The sequence below is a fragment of the Physeter macrocephalus genome, chromosome 2 (assembly GCF_002837175.3).
Source record: "Physeter macrocephalus isolate SW-GA chromosome 2, ASM283717v5, whole genome shotgun sequence".
Classification (NCBI taxonomy): domain Eukaryota; kingdom Metazoa; phylum Chordata; class Mammalia; order Artiodactyla; family Physeteridae; genus Physeter; species Physeter macrocephalus.
This window is the reverse complement of record NC_041215.1, coordinates 54,730,511-54,752,490: the sequence shown is the minus strand read 5'-3', so window position 1 is coordinate 54,752,490 and position 21,980 is coordinate 54,730,511.

Genomic DNA, 21,980 nt, shown 5'->3' with positions numbered 1-21,980 from the left:
CTCCACTTTTTGATGGGAAGAATATAAAAGAATTTATGGATGTGTTTAAAACTACTGCAGCGGCCAAGTCTTTAATATGCTAATCCTTCCAGATGCCATATTTGCATACTAATAAAGCCTCAAGCTTAATAAATCCTAGAGCTCCCTTCTCTGACCTATTGACTTTAGAGAGGGCACTAGGCCTTTAGAGAGGAAATAATGGGGACATTTCAGTCTCTGGTTGATTTTTAATACCCTCCCTTGTCTGTGATATACACACAGGCATGTGTGTGCGCGTGCATGCATACACGTAGTTACCGATGCTAATTCTGGATCTGATCCATATCTGGTGAGTCATCTGATCACTGTAGCAAGCAAAACTTTCTCTCCCACAGGGCCTTCCCCACCCCCATTCCCAGTCAGGCACTGATCTCTCTGGTTTCTGACTTTTATTTTGAATACTTCATCCTGGTAATCCTATTCTTTGTCCTGAGTTTGGCCTTGAAGAAAAGCAGAGCAAGAATTGGACTGACATTTGTAAGGAGGAGGAAAATCTTTTCCTTCCGCCTATGTATTCAGGAGTTGTGATATCCCCTATATCCTAGCAACAGTCTTCGAGGTGAGGCAATGCTTTGTGAGAATCAAAGCAAGTCTGACTCTAGCAGTATGCGTATTGAAAAGGCCTTTGAAAGATGAAAAAATTGCCAATTATATGTCTTTGAATTGGATTCCATCCAAGCCCTGCCTGAAGGAATCCCATTTGCGTGGTATCTGAGCAGGGACAGGAAGGGAGGAAGGAAGCCTGGAACCAGGCATGCATTGCCCAAGTGCATGAGGCAATTCCTTTTGAAGAAGATATCTGTTTCCCAGGCTAGGTGAGTGAAATGTGCCTGATGGATAAACCAAAGATTATGGTTTTGTCACGCTTCACTCAGGATATCACGAGTTAAAGGCTTGTAAATCACCTGAAAAATATGCCATTAATCAATGGTAAAGAGGAATAAGAAAGCTTCTCTGTGTAGGTCAAAGATGAAAAGGAAATTGCTAAGGAAATTGCCCTAGGAGGAGTCTCATTTCCCAAACCCTCCTCTCTGTATCCAGTCTAAGGAAGACATGCTTTTGTAAGTCCCTTGGAGTAACGACTTCATTATTATAAGATATATAGGAACAGTGTGTGGCTGATTATTATACAGTGGCATTTTTTTTTTTTTTTGTCTTCCTAGGGACATAGATGGAATCTTACTTGGTTTGTTATTTCATTTGGGTGTGTTTATGAGGGATGTTAATTAGAAAGAGCATGTGGCACTGTGTAGTTTTGTTATAAAGCATCCTTTTCTGAGTGGTTACTGAGTGCCAGGCATCAAAGCAAGGCCTGTTACTTACATTATTTTACTTAACCATTATAACAACCCAGTGAGGTAGTTTATTACTAGCTCTATTTTTTTTTTTTTTTTTTTTTTTTTTTTCCGGTACATGGGCCTCTCACTGTTGTGGCCTCTCCCGTTCCGCGGCATGTGGGATCTTCCCGGACCGGGGCACGAACCCGTGTCCCCTGCATTGGCAGGTGGACTCTCAACCACTGCGCCACCAGGGAAGCCCCACTAGCTCTATTTTTTATAGGTGAAAACTTTGAGTTTCAAGTGGGTTAGGTAACTTGCCCCAAGGTTACATAGCTAGTAAGTGGCCAAACCAGATCTTGAATTTGGGTTTGTTGGCTTCCAGTGCTCTGTGCACTCCTTTGCCTTATAGCTATAAATGTTGCTTGAACTGGGACGGTTACAAAAATCTCCCACTTCCCACGAGGGATGGTTTCAGGCTTTTCTGGAAAGCAGTGGAATGACCTTTCCTCAGCATCTTAATCTATAAAATGGGCTAATGACTGGATTAATTTGGGGACCAAATGAGATATGTTAAAGCATTTCTTAAACTGGAAAGTACAATTTAAATATAAGGCATTATGCTCTCACTTCATTTAGAACCTGCTTTGTGTGGTCAAATTAGCTAGTGAACATGTAGTGGCTGCTGGTTGTATCCAGTGCATTCCATTAAGACTGAATGTTTGCAGAGTTTAGGTGATGACAGGATTTCCACCTAGTGCCTTTGTGTTATTTTTTGAGGATTGGAAAGTAATGCGTATTAGGGCTGGCTGAAATTGTCACAGCAAAAGGTGTCACTGTTTGCATGAGTTCTGTACTCTCACACGTTGGGCGTTGAGCTATGAGTAGTAAATCACCACCTTTGTAGAATAAAAGCTGTTGCCCATTTTCAAATATTAAAATCCAAAAGAGGCAAAAGAAAATGTGTGAAGATGATTTAGTGCAAAATGTAGGAAAGACCCTGAGTTTCAAGTACAAAAGAAAAAAACAACCTGGGCTCTTCTCCCCATATAAATTCAAGTGGGAAAGAGCAGTATACTATGAAGTAATTGATATTAATAACATGAGATATTTATAAGATGAAATTTCTCTTTGTAGAGAGAAGGTCCTGAATGCAAAAATGTAAAATATTTATCTTCTTGCTATTCGCCATTGTTTGTTTTAAAAAGTGTTGTCTAGTTCATTATTAATGAAGAAGACAGCAGAACACCATCATTCTTGACATGATTGTACAAATTTATAACAATTTATCATTTCTAGGTGCTTACTTTTATTTATTAGTGTTCTGTGCATCAATATCTGCAAAATGGAGGCTATCAAAATTGTTCTTATTTAATGGATTCAGGAATTCTGCATTGCACAGAGATGAGCTTCCTATGATGCAATACTTTGAGGAAGGGGTGTATAAAAGGACTTGGGTTTAGGTTTATTTTGGTGTCTAATATGCAAAAGCCCCTAGTCCATTGCTTCTCACCACCTCATCTTTCAAAGTAGACAGCTGAAGCCTAAATGAACAAACCAGTGGGTAAAGGAGCTGTAACCAGACCCTTGTACTCTGTTTCTTGAAGCTCAGTTTTGTTTAACCCTAGTGTGTCTCACATTGATCCACTCCGAGCACTACATTATCAGGGAAGCTGCTCTTCCAGCCTCTCCTTTGCTTTCTGGATGGAGGAGCTGAGCTATGTAAGAGATGGTGGGTGTGTGGAAGTTTGAATTCAAGGGGAGTCAGCCTTGTAAAAGATTTCAAAACTCCTGAAGCATTTTTTCAGCCCACAGTATTTGCATTGGCTTTACTCCCTGCCCACCTAATCATCCTCTTATTCCCCATCAGACAACACGTAAAAATGCCGGCAGCCACAGCTTCAATTTTCCCGAAGCCACCAGTTCCTGTAAAGCCAAAGGGAAACAGGAGGGCTGAGCACTCTCGGCTCAGTTTCTTATTTGAATTCGGCCCAAGTTTCTTCTCTTTCCTCCAGATTGCTTGTAGTCTCTCTAGTCACCTGAGCTTATTTTTGAGGCTGGTGCGGATGGTAGAACACAGGACCGCGTGCCCACGTGTAGCTGCAGGGGCCAAGATGGTGATGTAAGATAGCTGGAAGCTCCCAGAATCGGCAGATGGTTGTAAACAAGGTGCAAAGTGAGGCTGAGAGTGGTTCCCAGCAGGGAAAGTGAAAGATGCAGGTAAAGCACAGGAACAGCTGAATCTCCAATCTCATCTCTAATGCCCCTACTTTAATTCAGTGCCATATTGGTTTGCCCCTAGTTAGGACTGGCTGCTTTGGGGTCAGAACGACAAACATGTTTCAGACCTTGTGCTACATGCTGGAAAAAACAGTCAAGGATAAGACCCATTCCCCGTCCTCCAAAGAGGTCATCACTTTCATCAGCGTCACCTGGGTTTTATCAGGTCTAAAACTTCAGACATCTGAGCTTCACTCCAAACCTGCTGAATCAGAATCTTGTGGGCGGGGGGCGGCGGCGGGGGGAGGTTGGGTCCAGGGATCTGCTATTGAAAAAAGCCTCTCAGGTTAATCTCCCTAACGTCTGAAGGAAAGCAGGAATGAGATCTTGGATGGTCCCTGATTAGAAGTGGAGGGACACTTGTGTGTCCTAGCTGGGGACAAGCCCTAATGAGATCCTGATACCTGGAGGGACAGAATCCTTGACTTGGGAGCTACCAGGACTTGTGGTTGATTTGCTGGGCTTCTTATTGAAGGAATTATTATGCAAATGTTGAGTTCACTGGGCCTATGGGCGGTGTTGGAGGAACCCGGTATAGAGGCCTCCTGGAAGTGTCCTTGAGTGGGTAGAGGCAGTGTGACCTGAGATGTTCTAATTTACCTCTCACAAAGCCACCTGTGATCAATGGGCAATTATTAAGTGATGGTGGTAGTAAGAGGCAGGAGAGACCGCCGGTTAGGGGAGGATTTATAGAGGATGTGGTGCTTGAGCCTTAAGCCTGAAAGCAGGAAAGATTCTTTGATGGACTGGCCTAAGAGTAGGGCCATGAAGTGATGGGAGAAGAAGCATCGATGAGGCAAAGCATGAGACAAACCATAGAGGGTTGCTTAGAACTTATCTCACCATATACATGTTGCATTCTGTCATTATTGTGCAAATGTAAATATAAATTGCATTAAGGGGCTTGCAAATGTAAATATAAGTTGCACTAAGGGGCTTGCTTTGATGGTATGGTATGTAGCCTTTTGATTTTAAGAACCCTTGAAGGACAGTGCATTATGTCAGCACAAACACTGTAGTTATAAAAGGAAGCCAGTTTTTTTTTATATATATCTGAATTTCTGAGACAGGCAAATGTATTAATATACAAAAATAGGGAGCCATTTACAGATCCTTATCTCTTTCTTTATCTTATTGCCAAGATGTTCTTTATTTATTATTTGCTTTATCCAGAGAGAGAGAGAGATGGTGTTTGAAATTTATAATCCAGAAGGTTAGCTTTTCTGCCCTGATCAATAACTTTGGACAAACACCTCCATCCCAGAACCTACTGGGGACCATTGCTGGCATATCTGGGGTTTGGGACCTATGAAGGAGCATGTAGATCAGAGATGTCTTCCCAGAATATATCTCGAATTCTTTATCAATTGTAAGGCATTTCTAATGAATCCTTAGTATTTACTGTTTGCTAATGTTTTGGGGATTTGGTGAAAATTGAGCTATTTTTAAATGGGAGAGAAACAGAGAGAGAGAGGAAGAGGGAGAGAAGGAAAGAGAGAGACAGCAAGAGAGAGAGAGACCTTGAATACTACACTCCCACCCTTTTCCTAGATCTGGCCCTAGCCCTGCCCCTTCTCAGAAGCTGCTTTTCCTTGAGATGGTGATGGGTGAAAGAACTGTACCAGACATGCATTCAGAAAAACTGGGTGATAGTGTTCTGTGATGTGTGGGTTAGAAAGTTGGCTTAGAGAACTTGCTTTAAAAGAGTCTTTTGGGCTTCCCTGGTGGCGCAGTGTTCTCAGAAGCTGCTTTTCCTTGAGATGGTGATGGGTGAAAGAACTGTACCAGACATGCATTCAGAAAAACTGGGTGATAGTGTTCTGTGATGTGTGGGTTAGAAAGTTGGCTTAGAGAACTTGCTTTAAAAGAGTCTTTTAAACAGAATTAAAAGGCTTTAATGTTTTGGAGAGAAAAGAAAAGGTGACTTTTGTGTGCTTCTTCATGCATATGTGTAGCTTTGAATGGATATATTATAGAATTCAAGAACAGAAGATTAAGAAATTAAGGATCATGATGCTTAAAATAGATACCACTATTTTTTTTTTTCTCACTTCAAGCAAAGCAATCTGCTAGGCAGGTGAGATTTCTGAAATGATAACAATAAAATATCCAGAAGCCTGGGAGGCTGCTTCTCTACCAGTAAATATTTCCAAATGGACTTTTGATGAATATTTTAAATTTTATCCTAGCAACATATAGATAAGCAAAACTAGGGACAACAATCTTCTGATGCCCTTCACTGTTCAAGCTGCCCAAAGTGCATGGAGAAGAAAGGACTGCGATGCATTTAAAAATGCTCTCCTACAAAATCAAATCAGTGCCTAATTCTCTGCTTTCTTTTTAAGATTACAGATTTGTCTTTTGTTTTGAAATCAGTGACAGCTAGGAAGGAACAGAAATCATCCTGGGTATTTTTATAAGCTATATAATTGCTTTTCTTTCCTCATCTGATGAATTTCTTTTTTTACTTGCTATTACTGCCATTAGACCATAAACAGAAATGGGATGAAGCCTTGCTAGGGTTCCAGTGAGACTAGTATACATAGCTGAAAAAGTATCATCAGAACTATATGTATATAGTGTCTGAAATTGACCCTTAATATATGCAGATATTCTGTTTCTCAGGAGGAAGTAGTGCTTATCTCTTAGAAGGTAATACTCTGATTTACTCTGTTTATATGTTTCTGCCTAGTATTGTATTTATGTCCATTTCTTATCTACCATATTGTAAACTCCTCAGAGGCAACAGTTCACTGCCCTCTTCAACATCTTCAGCTGTGCCTTGCTATTAGCAAGATATAATAAAACTTCTTTAACAAATGAAAGATATAGATAGAAGGAAAAAAAATCAAGTAGGCCTTCCCTACTAATAAACTATGTGGTTTGATTTAGAGGGATACCAAAAAACCCATTGTCCCCAAATATATTTTCTCAGATTTGAAATTTCTTCATTTACATGAACTGTTTTAGGGTTAATTTATTTTTTTTCCCAGAAGGCATCTGCTAAAAGAAAAGTTTTACCTGGGAAGAGCTTTGAGGGCATGGGACACAGGTGCATTTTGAATGGGAAAGACTGGTGGGGAGGATGTGAAGTTGGGATGTTGTTGGAGGGGATTGTCCTAGGCAGAAGGCATCTGGGAGAGGAAGCTACTGAGGGGAAGTAAGATGGTATCAAAAGAGTTGTAATTTTGCATCTTTCTTAAGATTCACAGTGTGAGATATAGAAATTTTAAAAACACCAGGTAACCAGAAAATCTTGCTTGTTAGGTTTTGCAATGCAATTTGAGGCCTGTATTCAGAACTGCCAGCTCACAACATAGACCCCTATGTGTGTATACCCCCTTTCACGTGCAGTTCCAATGACTGCTCTCAGCAGAACTGTAGATAGCTGTAGTCAGGCCAGGTGAGCTATAACCTGTAAGGACATTCACCCACTCCAGATCACCAAGAGTTGATTCTGTAATAGGAGGAATTTCCAAAAGCATTTACTTCCTTTAAAATCCTCCAAAAGACTTCAGCAGGATGTAAACCCAGAGGGTGATCCTGGGGGACCATAACAATCCTAGAGCTTTCCAAAGAGGAAGGAAGCTCTGGCAACAATCAGAGGCAATGTATCCCAAGACACCTCCTCACTGCATCCTCCATAACCCCCTGTCTGCTGCTTCTCCCTTGCCATTTTTCAGAGCCCTTTACACAGTTAGCAAGGGACTCAGATATAAAGGATTGGCAGGGATTTTGTCTGTTTCCGCCCTTCAGAATCCCTAATTGGGAGTATCCAGGGTCACACAAAGTAGATGTTGTTAGACAACATGTTCCAGGACAGACTAGTCAATCAAAGATCACGTAGCTTTTGGCAAATATATAATAATATTTTTATGAGTTTTCTTTGAGTACATAAATCAAAAGCTGGTCAAAAAATGGCTTAATTCCCTTTTGGTAGCAGAATTGGGAGGAGCGATGGAGAAGGTGGGCGAGAATGAGAAAGAGAGAGAGAGGGTGGTAGTCCCTGGGTACTGCTGCTATATTCCAGGGTCTATCAACATTCCCATTTCTGAGACCTCAGGGGACTATAATTTAATGTAACTATAAAAATTTACCCTCTGAATTGAAAGTTATCACCTTGGAACTTATTTTTCTCATATTTTGCATTTTTTTGAAGCGGGAAAAGGATTCACTCCCCTCCCCACCATGCTAAAATTAGAAGAGAAACAGAGAGAGCCTACTTTATTTGGCTGTTTTTGAGAGACCTCTGGAATAAGATAATGTAATATGGTCTTGGAATTAAAGATTTTTCTATTTCCACAGCTCCCTTTTATTTTTAAATATTGTCTTAACTTACATCCCTTTCTTTGCCTTCCAGAATGTGTGTGTACATGTGTGTATAAAACATAATTGTTCTTTATATCAAACCTCTCTCTACCTCTTCTCCACTAAACAAACATTTGTTCCTATCTGCAAGGCACTGTGCTTTGGGCTCAGAAAAACGAAGAATAAAATATTCTCTGTCATTAATAGAAAGGTTCTCTTCTCTTAAAGAAACATTTGGTTTGTTTTATTTTTCTGTGTTAGGTTTTAACCTTCTTGAGAGTAAAAACTGGTATTAAATGCATACATGTACTTAACAAAGGCAAAGCATTACACAGTCTCATAAAAAAGCTTGTAAGTCTTCAAAAATGGTGACTTTCTGTGGTGTCATTAATTTTCTGCCATCAATATTCCTTACTTTAGGTCTGGTTAAGTGAGGTCCAGAAGGCAACCAAGGTGTGATGGACAATATAATGGTCCCTCAAAGATGTGTCACATTCTAATCCCTGGAACCTGTAAATACGTTGCTTACAGGGCAAAGGGGAATTAAGATTGCTAATCAGCTAACCTGATAATAGGGAGATTATCCTGTTTTATCTGGGTCACAAGGATCATCAAGAGCAGAAGAGAGGCAGAAGAGAAGGTCAGAGAGATATGACATGAGGATATAGCCCTCCATTGCTGACTTTGAAGATGGAGGAAAGGGCTACAGGCCAAGGAATATGGGTGACCTCCAGAAGCTAGAAATGGCAAGGAAATGGAGTCTCCCCTACAGCCTACAGAAAGGAAGGTAGCTCTGCTGATACCTTGATTTTAGTCCGGTAAGACCCATTTTAGACATCTGACCTCCAGAACTGTAAGATCATAAATTTGTGTTGTTTTCAGCCACTAAGTTTGTGGTAATACATTGCAGCAATAGAAAACAGTACACAAGGTGAACACAAAACAGGTCACTCTAATAGATTATTCAGTTAATTCCCCTCCTGGATGATCAGATTCCTCAAATTGTCTACCTGAATTTTCTGACTGTTTCCATTCTATGCCCTTATTAATATTCTCCCCATTTCAGATTCTATGCCATGGAGTTTTCATTTCTCTGTATTTTCTGTTTTCTTCTCCAAAACGTACTTGATTCTCATTGCTTAGGGCTTTTTTCTACAGATGAGAACATCTCTGATAATAGCTCTCAAAGATTATCTTTTTGAAATGGGAAAATTGTTTTGTTCTATATGATCTGTATCAGTCAGGATCCCATCAAGAAATATAAACCACATAGTTGTTTGAACAAGGAGAGTTACATATAAAGAATTATTAACTAATTATTAATAGCACAGGGATTGGAGTTTTGAGGAATTGGAAGTAAGAACTGAAGAAAACCCTAAAGAATATAGAAAGAGCACATATAAGGAACATCCACCACCCCTAAGGCTTAGATAGGACACCTGAGGAAGAGATCCCCAGGGTTGAGATCCAAACCTTGCTGGAGGGCATAGCTATGGCTCACTGGGTAGTGAAGGTAGCGGTGCCTTGATGGTGGAACTTTTTGAAAATCTGTACTCTGCAGCTTATCAGAAGCCCACCCTCTGGGATGCCAGGGAAAGCCCTTCACAGGAAGATATCTTGCTGGAGGTGCTCCGTTGTGAAACTACCCAAGAAGGGTGCTAGGGGAAGCTGTTTACCACCAACTGCTGCTGGCCTCTGTGTACACAGGAGCCAGATGCTGGAGAAACCGTATGTGCTGTGGAAGCTGGGCTGTGGAGAAGCCATGCACGCTGGATCAAGAACCAGGATGAAGGCCCTTTCCTCCTGCAGTGTCTCTCCAGCACCCTGTACTAACAAAGCTTAACATTATGCCCACATACAGAGGAAAAATATTTACAGGATTCATCTCCATTTACAGAGCAGGCAATGAAGGGTGAATTTGGAGCCAAGAGGCAATACATTGACAACTGGAAAATGGCTCCAAAGGGCATATAACATAGGATAGTGGTTCTCAAAGTGTGATCTGTGGATTCCTGGGTTCTCTGAGATTCTTCCAGGGAATTTGTGAGGTCAAAACTATATTCATGATAATATTAAAATATTATTTGCCTATACTGTTTTGACACACATGGTGCAAAAACAATGGTAGTATAACTACTAGAACCTTAGCAGAAAATAAAGAAGTGGTACTAAACTATACTACTAATAGTCGTTGAATTTTTGACTACCACATATATGGTGAACGAATAATTTCTTTTAAGAATATCTGTGATGAAGCAGTAGAAATGATTAATTTTATGAACTTTCAAACCCTGAATACATGTCTTTTTAATATTCTGTGTGATGAAATGGGAAGAATGGATGAAGTAATTTCTGCTGTGTATCCAAATATGATGATTGTTCTGAGGAAAAGCAAATGTGCAATTGTTTAAGTTGCAAGCTGAACTAGCCACTTTGTTTTCATAGGATGGCAATTTAAATTGAAAGAATGACTGACAAACTATGGTTATGCTGACTTAGGTATTTGGTACACATTTTCTTAAAAATTAACAAAGTGAACCTGCCAATCCAAATAAAAACTGAGCATTTGTTGCCAATGATAAAATTCAAGGTTTCAAGTAGAAATTATAATTTTGGAAAACTTGTATCTGCTACTGTGATCTTGACAGCTTCCCAATCCTTAAAGACTTTTCTGAAGAGATTACTAGGCATAACAGTAATATGACTTTTTGATAAGTATGATGAAATATGTCAGTAGTTAGAAGATCTGATAACCTAGTGAATTAGTATTTTCTAAACAACCAATGCATGCTGTCACAAAATCAGTCTTGGATAAAAAATGCATTTAAAGTGCAACATAGTTCAATGAATTTTAATGCAATATAAGACAAAATGGTCATTGATAGGGTTTTGGATTCCATATTGCAGCTAAGCTTTAAGATACTACCACATGTTGAGTTTTGGGTAGTATCAAAGAAGAATTTTCACAGTTATCTGAAAAAGCTATTAAAATTCTCTTCCCTTTTTCAACACCTGTGTGAGGCTGGATTTTTTTTTTATACATACTTCAACCTACGTATCACAACAGATTGAGTGCAGAAGCATGTATGAGAATCCAGCTGTGTTCTGTTAAGTCAGAGCTATTAAAGTGATTTGCAAAGATGCAAAATAATGCCACTTTTGTCACTAAATTTTTTGTTCTGGAACATATGGTTATTTTTAATAAAAGTATTTTATTTATGTTAACATACTTGGTTTATTATTTTTACATTAATTACTAGATATTTAAATAATTCTTAATTAAATTTTATACTACAATAAGTATTAATAGATAGAATTTACATATAGAAAAGGTCTCTGGGTACCCAGTGATTTTAAAAGGTTGTGAAGTGGTCCTGAGGACAAAAGGTTGAGAACTGCTGACATAGGAAATAAATGAGTGGAAGTTGTAGATTTTAGCTTAAGGTAAGGAAGTACCATCTGAAAATTAGATCTGTCACAATCCCATAATCAGAAAAATGAAAGTTAAAATACCAGATAGAAATAATTTCTTATCCCTCACACTGGCAAACATTAAAAAATCTGATAGTGTCAAGTTTGGTGAGAGTGTGTGAAAGTAAGAGCTCTCATTTATTGTTGGTGGAATGTGAGTGGTATAATCACTGGTGACAGCAAATTGGCAATCTCTGTTTAATCGAAAATGTGTTCCATAACCCAGCAATTCTACTCTTTATTATATATTCTTGAGAATCTCTCACTCTTGTGCTCAAAGATGGAATGGGCAAAGATGTCCATTGTTAGCCATCTTTGTAATAGCAAACAAACAAATACAAAGCAGCCCATCATATAATAGGATCCCATATAGCTGTGAAAATGAATACTCTACCTATCTCAATGTATATATAGACCTTTAAAAAATAGTATTGATCAGCATATTACAGAGTGACATATGATATAATATTTTTTTATACATTTTTAAAGCCACACATAATGCACATATATGTTAGGTTGAAACACATAAAATTGTGTTCTTTAGGTCAAAAAAAACAGTTGAATATCAACAAATTTATATTATTTAAACTAAATACATAGATTTTGAAGAAAGAGCCTTGAGTTTATCACACTAAATTCCTCTGGGAAGGAGATAGGCTGACCAATGAGAAGAGACTTTGATTTTATCTCTAATATTTAATTTCTTTCATAAAAATGAGGAAAAAAAGAAAAAATGTCAAAATTGTAAACTCTAAATGCAAGGTACTTAGGTATGTTACTTTTATATCCTAACAAATTATTTTTTAAACTAAAATTGTCAGAAAGAGGATGAAGTGAGTCAAGAGGCAGTATCCCTTTACTTGCAGTGTCCAGGGTATTGTAGGGGACATGCAAGCACCCAATGGGGAGGCTCCTGGGAAACCCACTGCCTTTACTCAAAGGAGTAAATGTGCTTAGTGCAGCTTTGGGTCCCTTGGCAGCCTGTTGTAGAGGGGAAGAGACATGAGGATTACGGATTTCTTAGACTGTATAAATCCCAGTATCTAATTAGGTTCACAAAGACTGACTTCCAGGGCTGAGTGAAGGAGGATTTTTGTCTAGCAGAATCTTCATTTCAACAGAGCTTAAAATACCTCCAACCAGCCATCCTAAGAGGGTCCATTTGGATATTTTTCATCAGCACTGTGAAAGTTAGAATGGTCAATTAGAAATGGACAAATGGACTTAAGATGTATAAGTTGTAGCTAATCAACAGCATGTTAACTAATGTATAACAAGCATCCTTGAGTTGTACTCTTATTTTTCCTTTTGTTTGAATTGCTTTCAAAGTGGAATTTTTAACGGGATTCTCACCAGATTGAAAATGAATGATGCAATAAATAAGCATTTAAGTCTTTTAAGCAGATATTACTTGCTGAGCTCTGGGTAGAGAGAAGGGAAGATCTGACCAGGACCTTCAGAAAATCCCAGTCTAACTGGATAGCAATAGCCCATAGTAATGAAATTGCTACCAAACAAGCCATAGGAAGTGATAAAATTGGATCTTGGCAACCAGGGCTGGAGAGAGCACTAATGCAATTGTGGAAAGACGGTGGAAGGAGCTTGAGAGGCACTTGTCAAGGAACAGCTTCCTGGGGGATATGCGGCCCACAGAGGATTGAAAAGGGAGATGGTCCAATTTACCTGTGTGAGGGATGACTTACTTTGGGACTTGAGATTTTTGCTGAGTCTGGAGGTTAATTCTGGAAGAATGGATTGAGCTAGCAACACAGAGTGATTCACGGCTGAGGTTTGACTCTTGCAAATGAGTTGGGAAATATGAGGAATGTGAAATACAGCAGGCAATGGCTAAATAGTTCAGGGATGGTTATTGTTATTAGAATGTGTGAGGCAGTCTTCTATTTATAGCATGCTATTCTGAGCGTTTGTTCAACACCCACCTCCACCCAAAGAACTCCATGTGACATCAGGCTAGAAAGTTGCTCATCTAGGTGAAATTACATAGGGGATTCCAATGGAGCTTCAAATTATTCACATTTCAATGACATTTCTTCATGAACGATATAGGACTGCTTATAGCCAGCTGTCAGACAGACAGTGACACTGAAATGTGCTCTGAAGAGGACCCTGGATACTTCAGGGTTTTATTTCTCTAGGTTATGACCACACCAAGGTAGAAACTTTAGCAAGTCTCTGCCCTTTTCTTGCCCTGCTCTACGTTAAATTGGCGCAAATGAATCACCTTTTGTAATGTATCTGTAGAACCTCTTCTTATTCTTAAATCATGTCCATCTTCTTGGTTTAGCATCCAGATAGTTTACTTGTTCTCTAATTAATTAATTAATTAATTAAATATGTATTGAGTAGTATGCTAGGTGCAGTTAAAAATAAATAAGAAGTTTAGCATCTAATGAAAGACATAATGAACATCCTCAAATAATCTTAAATTGGAAAGAGAAGTGCCATATCAACCAAGAGCAAGAGGAGTTCAGAGAAGGGTGATGGTGGTGGGTGGGAGAGGTAAGGAGAAGATAATAGAGGAGGAGATATTTGAGAGACTTACAGTAGAAGCAGGACAAAGGTGTGAGTCCTCTGACCAGGTTTATGGTTTGGTGGTCCTTTAAACTGATGGTTTTAAAATATTTGCTCAATATTATTTAGTGGAGAGAAGAAGACCCACATGAGACTCTTCTGTACTGCCCCAAGTCATCCCTCTCTGGTCTCAAGCTTGTATACCCTCTTTAGTGGGATACAAGCCCTGCAGTCACCTGGACCCACTCTCCCTGGAAGGCAGTCTAGCCACTTGCCATCTGTGATTATTCACACTTACCTCTGCCAACTGTCCTCACCCCAAGTAGCTTTATTAAATTATTTCTTCTTAACACCTACAGTGCTGCTTCTGAATGGAATTCTGGTAAACAGAGTTTGCTCCATTTCACTACACACTTGAGCACTGCTGGAGTAGTTGCCATCTGGCCCTCTCCCTAACCTAGCTCTGGAAGAAGCAATAGACTGAGCAAAGGTGCAGAGGCTGGAGAGCTTGGGGGTGACATAACAGAATGTAAGCTGTCATTTGTAGAAGAGACGTGGGAGAAATTGCGACACAGGAAGTGGTGTCAGCAGGTAGAGACCTTTGAAGGCTGGCCTAGTCCAAGAGAATTGGCTTCTGCTCACTAAGTCATAGTAAAGTACTAAAGGATAATGAGATGGGATTATGATTTGCATAATTGGATTTGTAGTTTTAGAATTCTTTTTTGGTTAATAAAAGGAACTAGTGGACTTAAAGATGTATGAAAGTTATGCATTCTCATTATAATTTGTCTTCATAAATTTCTACATTTTGAAAATTTCTATAGTCACTAATAATCATAATTGTGGTTGATATTTTGCTGTTTCTGTCTAGTTCTATTTCTTTGGGTGCGTATGCTTACATGGTTGAGATTACACTATGTATACAATTTATTTTTAGTTTTTGTATCAATACAACAACAACAATGTCCCATGTTATTAAAAACCCTTCATGAACATTGTTTTTATTGGTTGTACAATATTTTGTGGAAATACTATTATTTCTTCAACCATTTTTCTATTATTGAACATTTGGGTTATTATGTATTTAATATTACCTAGTGTTATAATTATTTTATTAAGATTCATTTGGCAGCAATATGATTTGGGGAAGGAGGTTATGTTACACAAATAACCCTGACTGGAAATGGGAGCCAGTGACAGGAAGAAGTTTCAGTGATTCAGGGTCTAAATTGGGTAGCAACAAAGGAACGGAATAGAAGAAATCAAGAGGATTATTGTTACCTTCTCAGGCTTTGATTCCCTTAAGGCCTACACTAGGTTTTCTTCCTCTTTTACACCTAGTGAGCCCTCATTTACATGTTTGTTTAATGAATGAATGAATGAGCAAATGAATGCTAGGCTTTGGTAATGCTGGTGTTGCTAAGAACCATCACATACTGTCCAGTGTAAATAACTTTCTTGCTCATATGGCCTCCCCAAAGAAAATGTTATCCATCCTTAGAAACTGTTATCCAAACAGTGCCAATGTACCAATTCCCTCTGATAGATCTGACGTATTTATTTTTTTTTGGAAACAGAACACCAGTGAAAACAAAGAGTAGTTAGTAAAGAAGTTAATATATTTGCTTCTCTCTCTTTAAATATTTATTTACTTCTGGTCAATGGGAAAGTATTTATAAAAATTCCTATAATGTGCCCAGCACTGTGCTTGGTGCTTTTGAAAGTAAAGTGTGTATTTCATCTTATGCACCATTTATAATTTGGTTGTGTAGCAAAAACTAACATGCAATGATAAAAAGAGAGTATGATTAGAGATAGTGTTTAGTTGAGAATACATTTACTATGTGCTGAAGCTTAGAGACAAGAGTAAGCAAATGGGATAGGAATATTGGTAAACACAATAGAAGGCAATGCAAATTTTATGAACTAAATTGAATCTCTGTCAGTGTTGTGATTTTGCCTAATTCCATAAAACAGAGGCAGGCAACAGCTGGTCCCCGCTTGCTGTGTAGCAGATTTTTCTTTACTTCCCTGTGATAAATGGAGAGTCCTAAACTCATTTAACAGTGATTCACCCCCATATTCTCAGCTGAGATGTTGGCTTGCATATACAACCCCAGAGACAGACAGCCCTGTACCTAAGACCTGCTATAATCCATGTGAGTAATCAATATTTACTGGTGCAGTGATCTCACTCTGGGAAATAATGCTTATGAGCTAATTGAGCTAATGAGAATATATTAGCTATTGGTTTCATGAAACTGATGGCAGTGTAATCTAATTCCTACTGGCTCCTGGATAACCTTCAATTTAAAGGCAATGGCATTAAGAAATGTTAGACTGAGTATGCTCAAGTGTACATAGCAGCACAAATGGCTATCAGAAAGACATAATGATTGTTTAGAGCATAAATTCTTCACCTGGGGTCCATGGATAGAATTCAGGAGTTCTGTGGACTTGGACTGAAAAGAGAGTACACCTTGATTTTCCCTAATTTGTAATGAAATTTAGCATTTTCCTTCATTATGAATATAAGCAACTAATTACAGTAGTATTCAAGGTACCTGTGATGCAGCCATTAATAGAAACCACAGATATTTTTGTATCACATTACAGTCAATTCCTGTATCTTAAGATATTGTTTACATTCAACACTACTTCAAAAATATGACAATTATCAGACCTGCAAATAGATTTTGTTATGTCATACATTAATAAAGAGTATATTACTATATCATTAATTTGTTTTTTAACACATCATTAATTTGTTTTTTTAACATTTTGATATTAGTATTTAAACTTAATTGGTTTCCTTTCTATTTCTATGTTTTTTATTTTATGCTTTTAAAGACATTATTGTGAGACAGCATCACAGACTTTACATGACTGAAAAGGGGTCCATGCATAAAAAGATTAGGGACCCTTTCTTAGAATAAGACCTTGGAGCCTTCTTTTCCCTATGGAGACTTTGCTACTTGCGATACAAATTCTTTCTGTTTTTCTGACATAGGGGTATCCCACCAGTCCCTTTCTATGGGGGAGAACTTGGAGTGGTTCTGCTGTCAGTTTACACAGTGAGATCTTACACCATATGTAACTCTAGAGGCTGGAGAGATGACACTCTGCCAAAATGGTTGGGAAACATGGAGAAACAGAGAGTTGGTGGCTGGACCATCTTACAAGGAGAAGTGACTTCTGTAAAATTGTATCACATTGCAGACTGCTGCCTTTCCTTCTTGGCTATTCTGCTTCTGGACTCACATCATATTAACAAAAATTTTAAACAAATAAACTAGCAAAACATAGGGATGCATGAGCCAGCCTTTCTTCCAGCTATCTGGTTCAGTTGAGGGATGGTAACAGAGTGAAAAAGGAAAACCAGATGGTGGGGGTCAAATGGTCATTTCGTCTCCTAACATGCGCCCTCATTGGCAGTGTGACCCTGGGTAAGTAACACATTGTCTGTAGACCGCGTTTTCCTCATATTAAGATGAGGGGCCAGTTGTGATTCTGACTGGGTCCTGAAGGCTGGTAAAGATGGAACAGTTCTTCAGGGCTCAAGTTTTTGTTCCCTTGGTTCTGACCCTCTGACAGCCCAGGCATGTGATAAGAGGAATCAGGAGAATGGCTGGAACTCAGCTTCTCAGCAGCCTCTTGGATGATGACCTGGAATGCTGCAGGGTCTGCTGTTTGAGGCGATAACACAGGGAGGCTCTTTTTGGCATTAGCTTGCCTTTCAAAGGTGAAATGAACCATGTCATCAGCTGAAGCAGTGCAGGTTGCATTTCACAGAGACCTTTGGAAAGCAGACTCCTTACCAGTCATGCTCTTGGATGACTGATCTGTGTCAGAGTGTAGGAGTAGGTTACAAGTGGGTCCAAGCATAAGTCTGATTCAAATGGTGATTATTTTCCCTAATGCTTACTTTACTTTCCATAGCCCATCTCCTTATTTGTTTATTTTTATTTTTTCATTATTTCTGCTGATTTTAAAAATTGCTTGTTCTCACACACTCAGCTCTGAGGATGAAAATAAGCCTGTCAGATAAGGTTTTATGGCCTAAGTTGGGGAAGTAGACAGAGGGCAAAGGAAAAAGGTACAACATTTGAAGTGTAAACTCCTAGTTTATTGGGTAGAGTTGTGAAAATGTGTGGTTTCTCAAGCTGCAGATCAATTTATTACAGGTATAAAATACTTATAGTAAATATTTCATGGTGACATCTTGACTCAGTAAACATAGATCTCAGTGGTTTGTGCACACATCTCTAGCTCCTTTCCGAATCTGAAGCCCACCCCTCTTTTTGAGAACTGCATCCCTGCTTTTGAATTCCAAGAGAGGGAACTGCCTGTGAGCTCTTGGACTGGTTTTAATGTAGCCAAAAGATTCTTCTATTAGATGTTCTCTAGTCTGTGGGACTCACTAGGAACATTTTGGTTGTTCTTAAAGCATAAGGGCCTTAATTTAGCAGAATCTTTAGTTGATTGCAATTTTTGTATAACCTACCTTTTGGAGAAAAAGGTAAATGTCAATGAAGTAACTATTGGTGCTTTGTTCAAGAAACCACCTTTCATATTACAGTTTGGAATCAGTGAAAAATTTGTTTAATCTCCTGTACCTGCTATTTTATGACTATACTTTATGACTATGATTAACATGCAGGAATGACCGAAGGCACAGCAAAGGCTCAAATCATTAAAGAGCCAGAAATGTTTAAGAAGAGCAAAGTTTGAAACTCAATTTTTTCTTGCTTAACAGTCTTGATTATCAAACCTCATATTGAATATGATGATTGATTTAAGTTTTACAATCCTTTAGAAAAAGAGCTAAATCTTGTTAAGCTAGCTACTTAAATGGAATGGTATCTGACCTTCCATTTAGCATGGAAGACATTATGTTTAAGCTTTAGGCATATTTTGCAGTCTGTAAACTAAACTTAGATTTAGTCACCAATGTAGCTAAGGAATTGATATCCACTTAATTGTTAATTTATTTGGCTTGCATATTTTATAGAATAGAAAAAAATTATGCTGAGGAAATATCCAACTGACTAAAGGAAGAACCACGAGCATAGGTTTTTAGCTTCAGAATGAGAAATCTTCTGGAAAGGAAACAAGAAAGTGAAGCAAACTTTTTATGATTTTAAGTATCTGACCTTTATTCTTTTGGGGTAGCAGTAGTGGGCTGAGAAGACTCTTCTGATTTTGGGTGCATGTAATTCCCATGATTATTGATAGGATTTCTGGAATATAGCACTTTAATCACTAGATCTGGACTGGACCAGGAGTGGTATGAGATTTGTTTATTATCTAATTTTACTTGAGAATCTGCAGGAATATTATTCACAGCTCTGGACTTTCTTTTTTCATCCACGTAGCATCTCTTTCAGCCTCATTATTTTATGTCTGTAATTAGATGAGTCATAAAATCAAATGCAACATGTTCTAGTTTGGACCTCTGGACAGAGGAACCAGTGTATAGCTCAGTGAAATGAGGGAGCAAGCCTCACACTTTTGTGCAAAAGGTACAAAAGTACATGCTTTTGTAAATGCAGTTAAAGTTTTAGGTCTGGTGGTTTAATAGAGCCTTTAAGTTCATGAATAATATGAAGAGAGATATGAGATGCAGAAGTTAAAATGAATGTTGCAACTCCATCTAACAGAGTGTATAGTCAGCTCTAATTTCACATTCTGACCCCTTGTTTCTGTGCCATTCATCTAGAGAACTGAGCTGGGATTTTATTCTATAGCATTTTAGCCATATCTCTAGCTCTGTGTGCTGTTGCTCTGTGTCTTGAAGCTATATAGTTCTTTTTGCCCACTTTGGAAGTCAGCAATTTCCTACTTTCCTCAAATCAGGTAGGAACAGCCAAATGCAGCTTTATAAAAAATGCTAATTTCCCATCCATTCAACAAATGTTTATCAGTGGGCCAAATACTGATAAATATGCTGAGAATGCAGCCTTGAACAAAATGGACACAATTCCTGCCCTTGTAGAACTTGTAATCTACTTGGGAAACAGATGTTAATTAAATGAAAATTATGTAACTTCAGATTGTTGTAAGAATTGTGGTGGAAAAATATAAGGTGGAATTTCTGATTGAAGATTATAATAGATGCTAGTTTGGGAAGTCAGGAAAAGCTTTTCTGAGAATGACACTATGATGATTTGAAGGATGAGTAAGAATTCGCCAAGGAGTGAGTTGGAGAGAAGATTGTTCCAGGCAGGTAGAAGCACAAGTAAGAAGGCCCTGGGGAGGGGAAGAACTGGGAGCATTCAAGGAATGGAAGGGCAGCCAGTGTGGCTGGTGCATGGGGTGTGCGTGGGAAGGAGGGTTAAGAGATAAGTGTATGGGCAGGGGCCAGATGTGGTCCATTTTAAAGATTTTGATTTTATCCTAAGAAGAATGACAAGCCATTGTAAGCTTTTAAGCAGGAGAATTGCACAATGGTATTTAAGTAGCTGAAGACCACTTTATTTTTTTTGAAAAGCTGAATTTTTATTTATTTATTTATTTATTTATTTATTTATTTTAACATCTTTATTGGAGTATAATTGCTTTACAATGGTGTGTTAGTTTCTGCTTTATAACAAAGTGAATCAGCTATACATATACATATATCCCTGTTGCCTCTCCCTCCCATCCTCCTTGTCCCACCCCTCTAGGTGGTCACAAAGCACCAACCTGATCTCCCTGTGCTATGTGGCTGCTTCCCACTAGCTATCTATTTTACATTTGGTATTATATATATGTCAGTGCTACTCTCTCACTTCGTCCCAGCTTACCGTTCCCCTTCCTCATGTCCTCAAGTCCATTCTTTACATCTGCATCTTTATTCCTGTCCTGCCCCTAGGTTCATGAGAACCATTTTTGTTTTTTGTTTTTTTTTAGATTCCATATATATGTGTTAGCATACGGTTTTTGTTTTTCTCTATCTGACTTACTTCACTCTCTATGACAGACTCTAGGTCCATCCATCTCACTACAAATAACTCAATTTTGTTTCTTCTTATGGCTGAGTACTATTCCATTGTATATATGTGCCATGTCTTCTTTATCCATTCATCTGTCGATGGACACTTAGGTTGCCTCCGTGTCCTGGCTATTGTAAATAGAGCTGCAATGAACATTGTGGTGCATGACTCTTTTTGATTTATGGTTTTCTCAGGGTATATGCCCAGTAGTGGGATTGCTGGGTCGTATGGTAGTTCTACTTCTAGTTTTTTAAGGAACCTCCATACTGTTCTCCATAGTGGCTGTATCAATTTACACCCCCACTAACAGTGCAAGAGAGTTCCCTTTTCTCCACACCCTCTCCAGCATTTATTGTTTGTAGATTTTTTAATGATGGCCATTCAGACTGGTGTGAGGTGATACCTCACTGTAGTTTTGATTTGCATTTCTCTAATAATTAGTGATGTTGAGCATCCTTCCATGTGTTTGTTGGCAATCTCCCACCAGCAGTGCAAGAGGGTACCCTTTTCTCCACACCCTCTCCAGCATGTATTGTTTCTAGATTTTTTAATGATGGCCATTCAGACTGGTGTGAGGTGATACCTCACTGTAGTTTTGATTTGCATTTCTCTAATAATTAGTGATGTTGAGCATCCTTCCATGTGTTTGTTGGCAATCTGTATATGTTCTTTGGAGAAATGTCTATTTAGGTCTTCTGCCCATTTTTGGATTGTGTTGTTTGTTTTTTTGATATTGAGCTGCATGAGCTGCTTGTAAATTTTGGACATTACACTTTTGAAAGTTGCTTCGATTGCAAATATTTGGTCCAGTTTTCCCAGCACCACTTATTGAAGAGGCTGTCTTTTCTCCACTGTATATTCTTGCTTACTTTATCAAAAATAAGGTGACCATATGTGCATGGGTTGATCTCTGGGATTTGTGTCCTGTTCCATTGATCTATATTTCTGTTTTTGTGTCAGTACCATATTGTCTTGATTACTGTAGCTTTGTAGTGTAGTCTGAAGTGCAGGAGCCTGATTCCTCCAGCTCTGTTTTTCTTTCTCAAGATTGCTTTGGCTATTCGGGGTCTTTTGTGTTTCCATACAAATTGTGAAATTT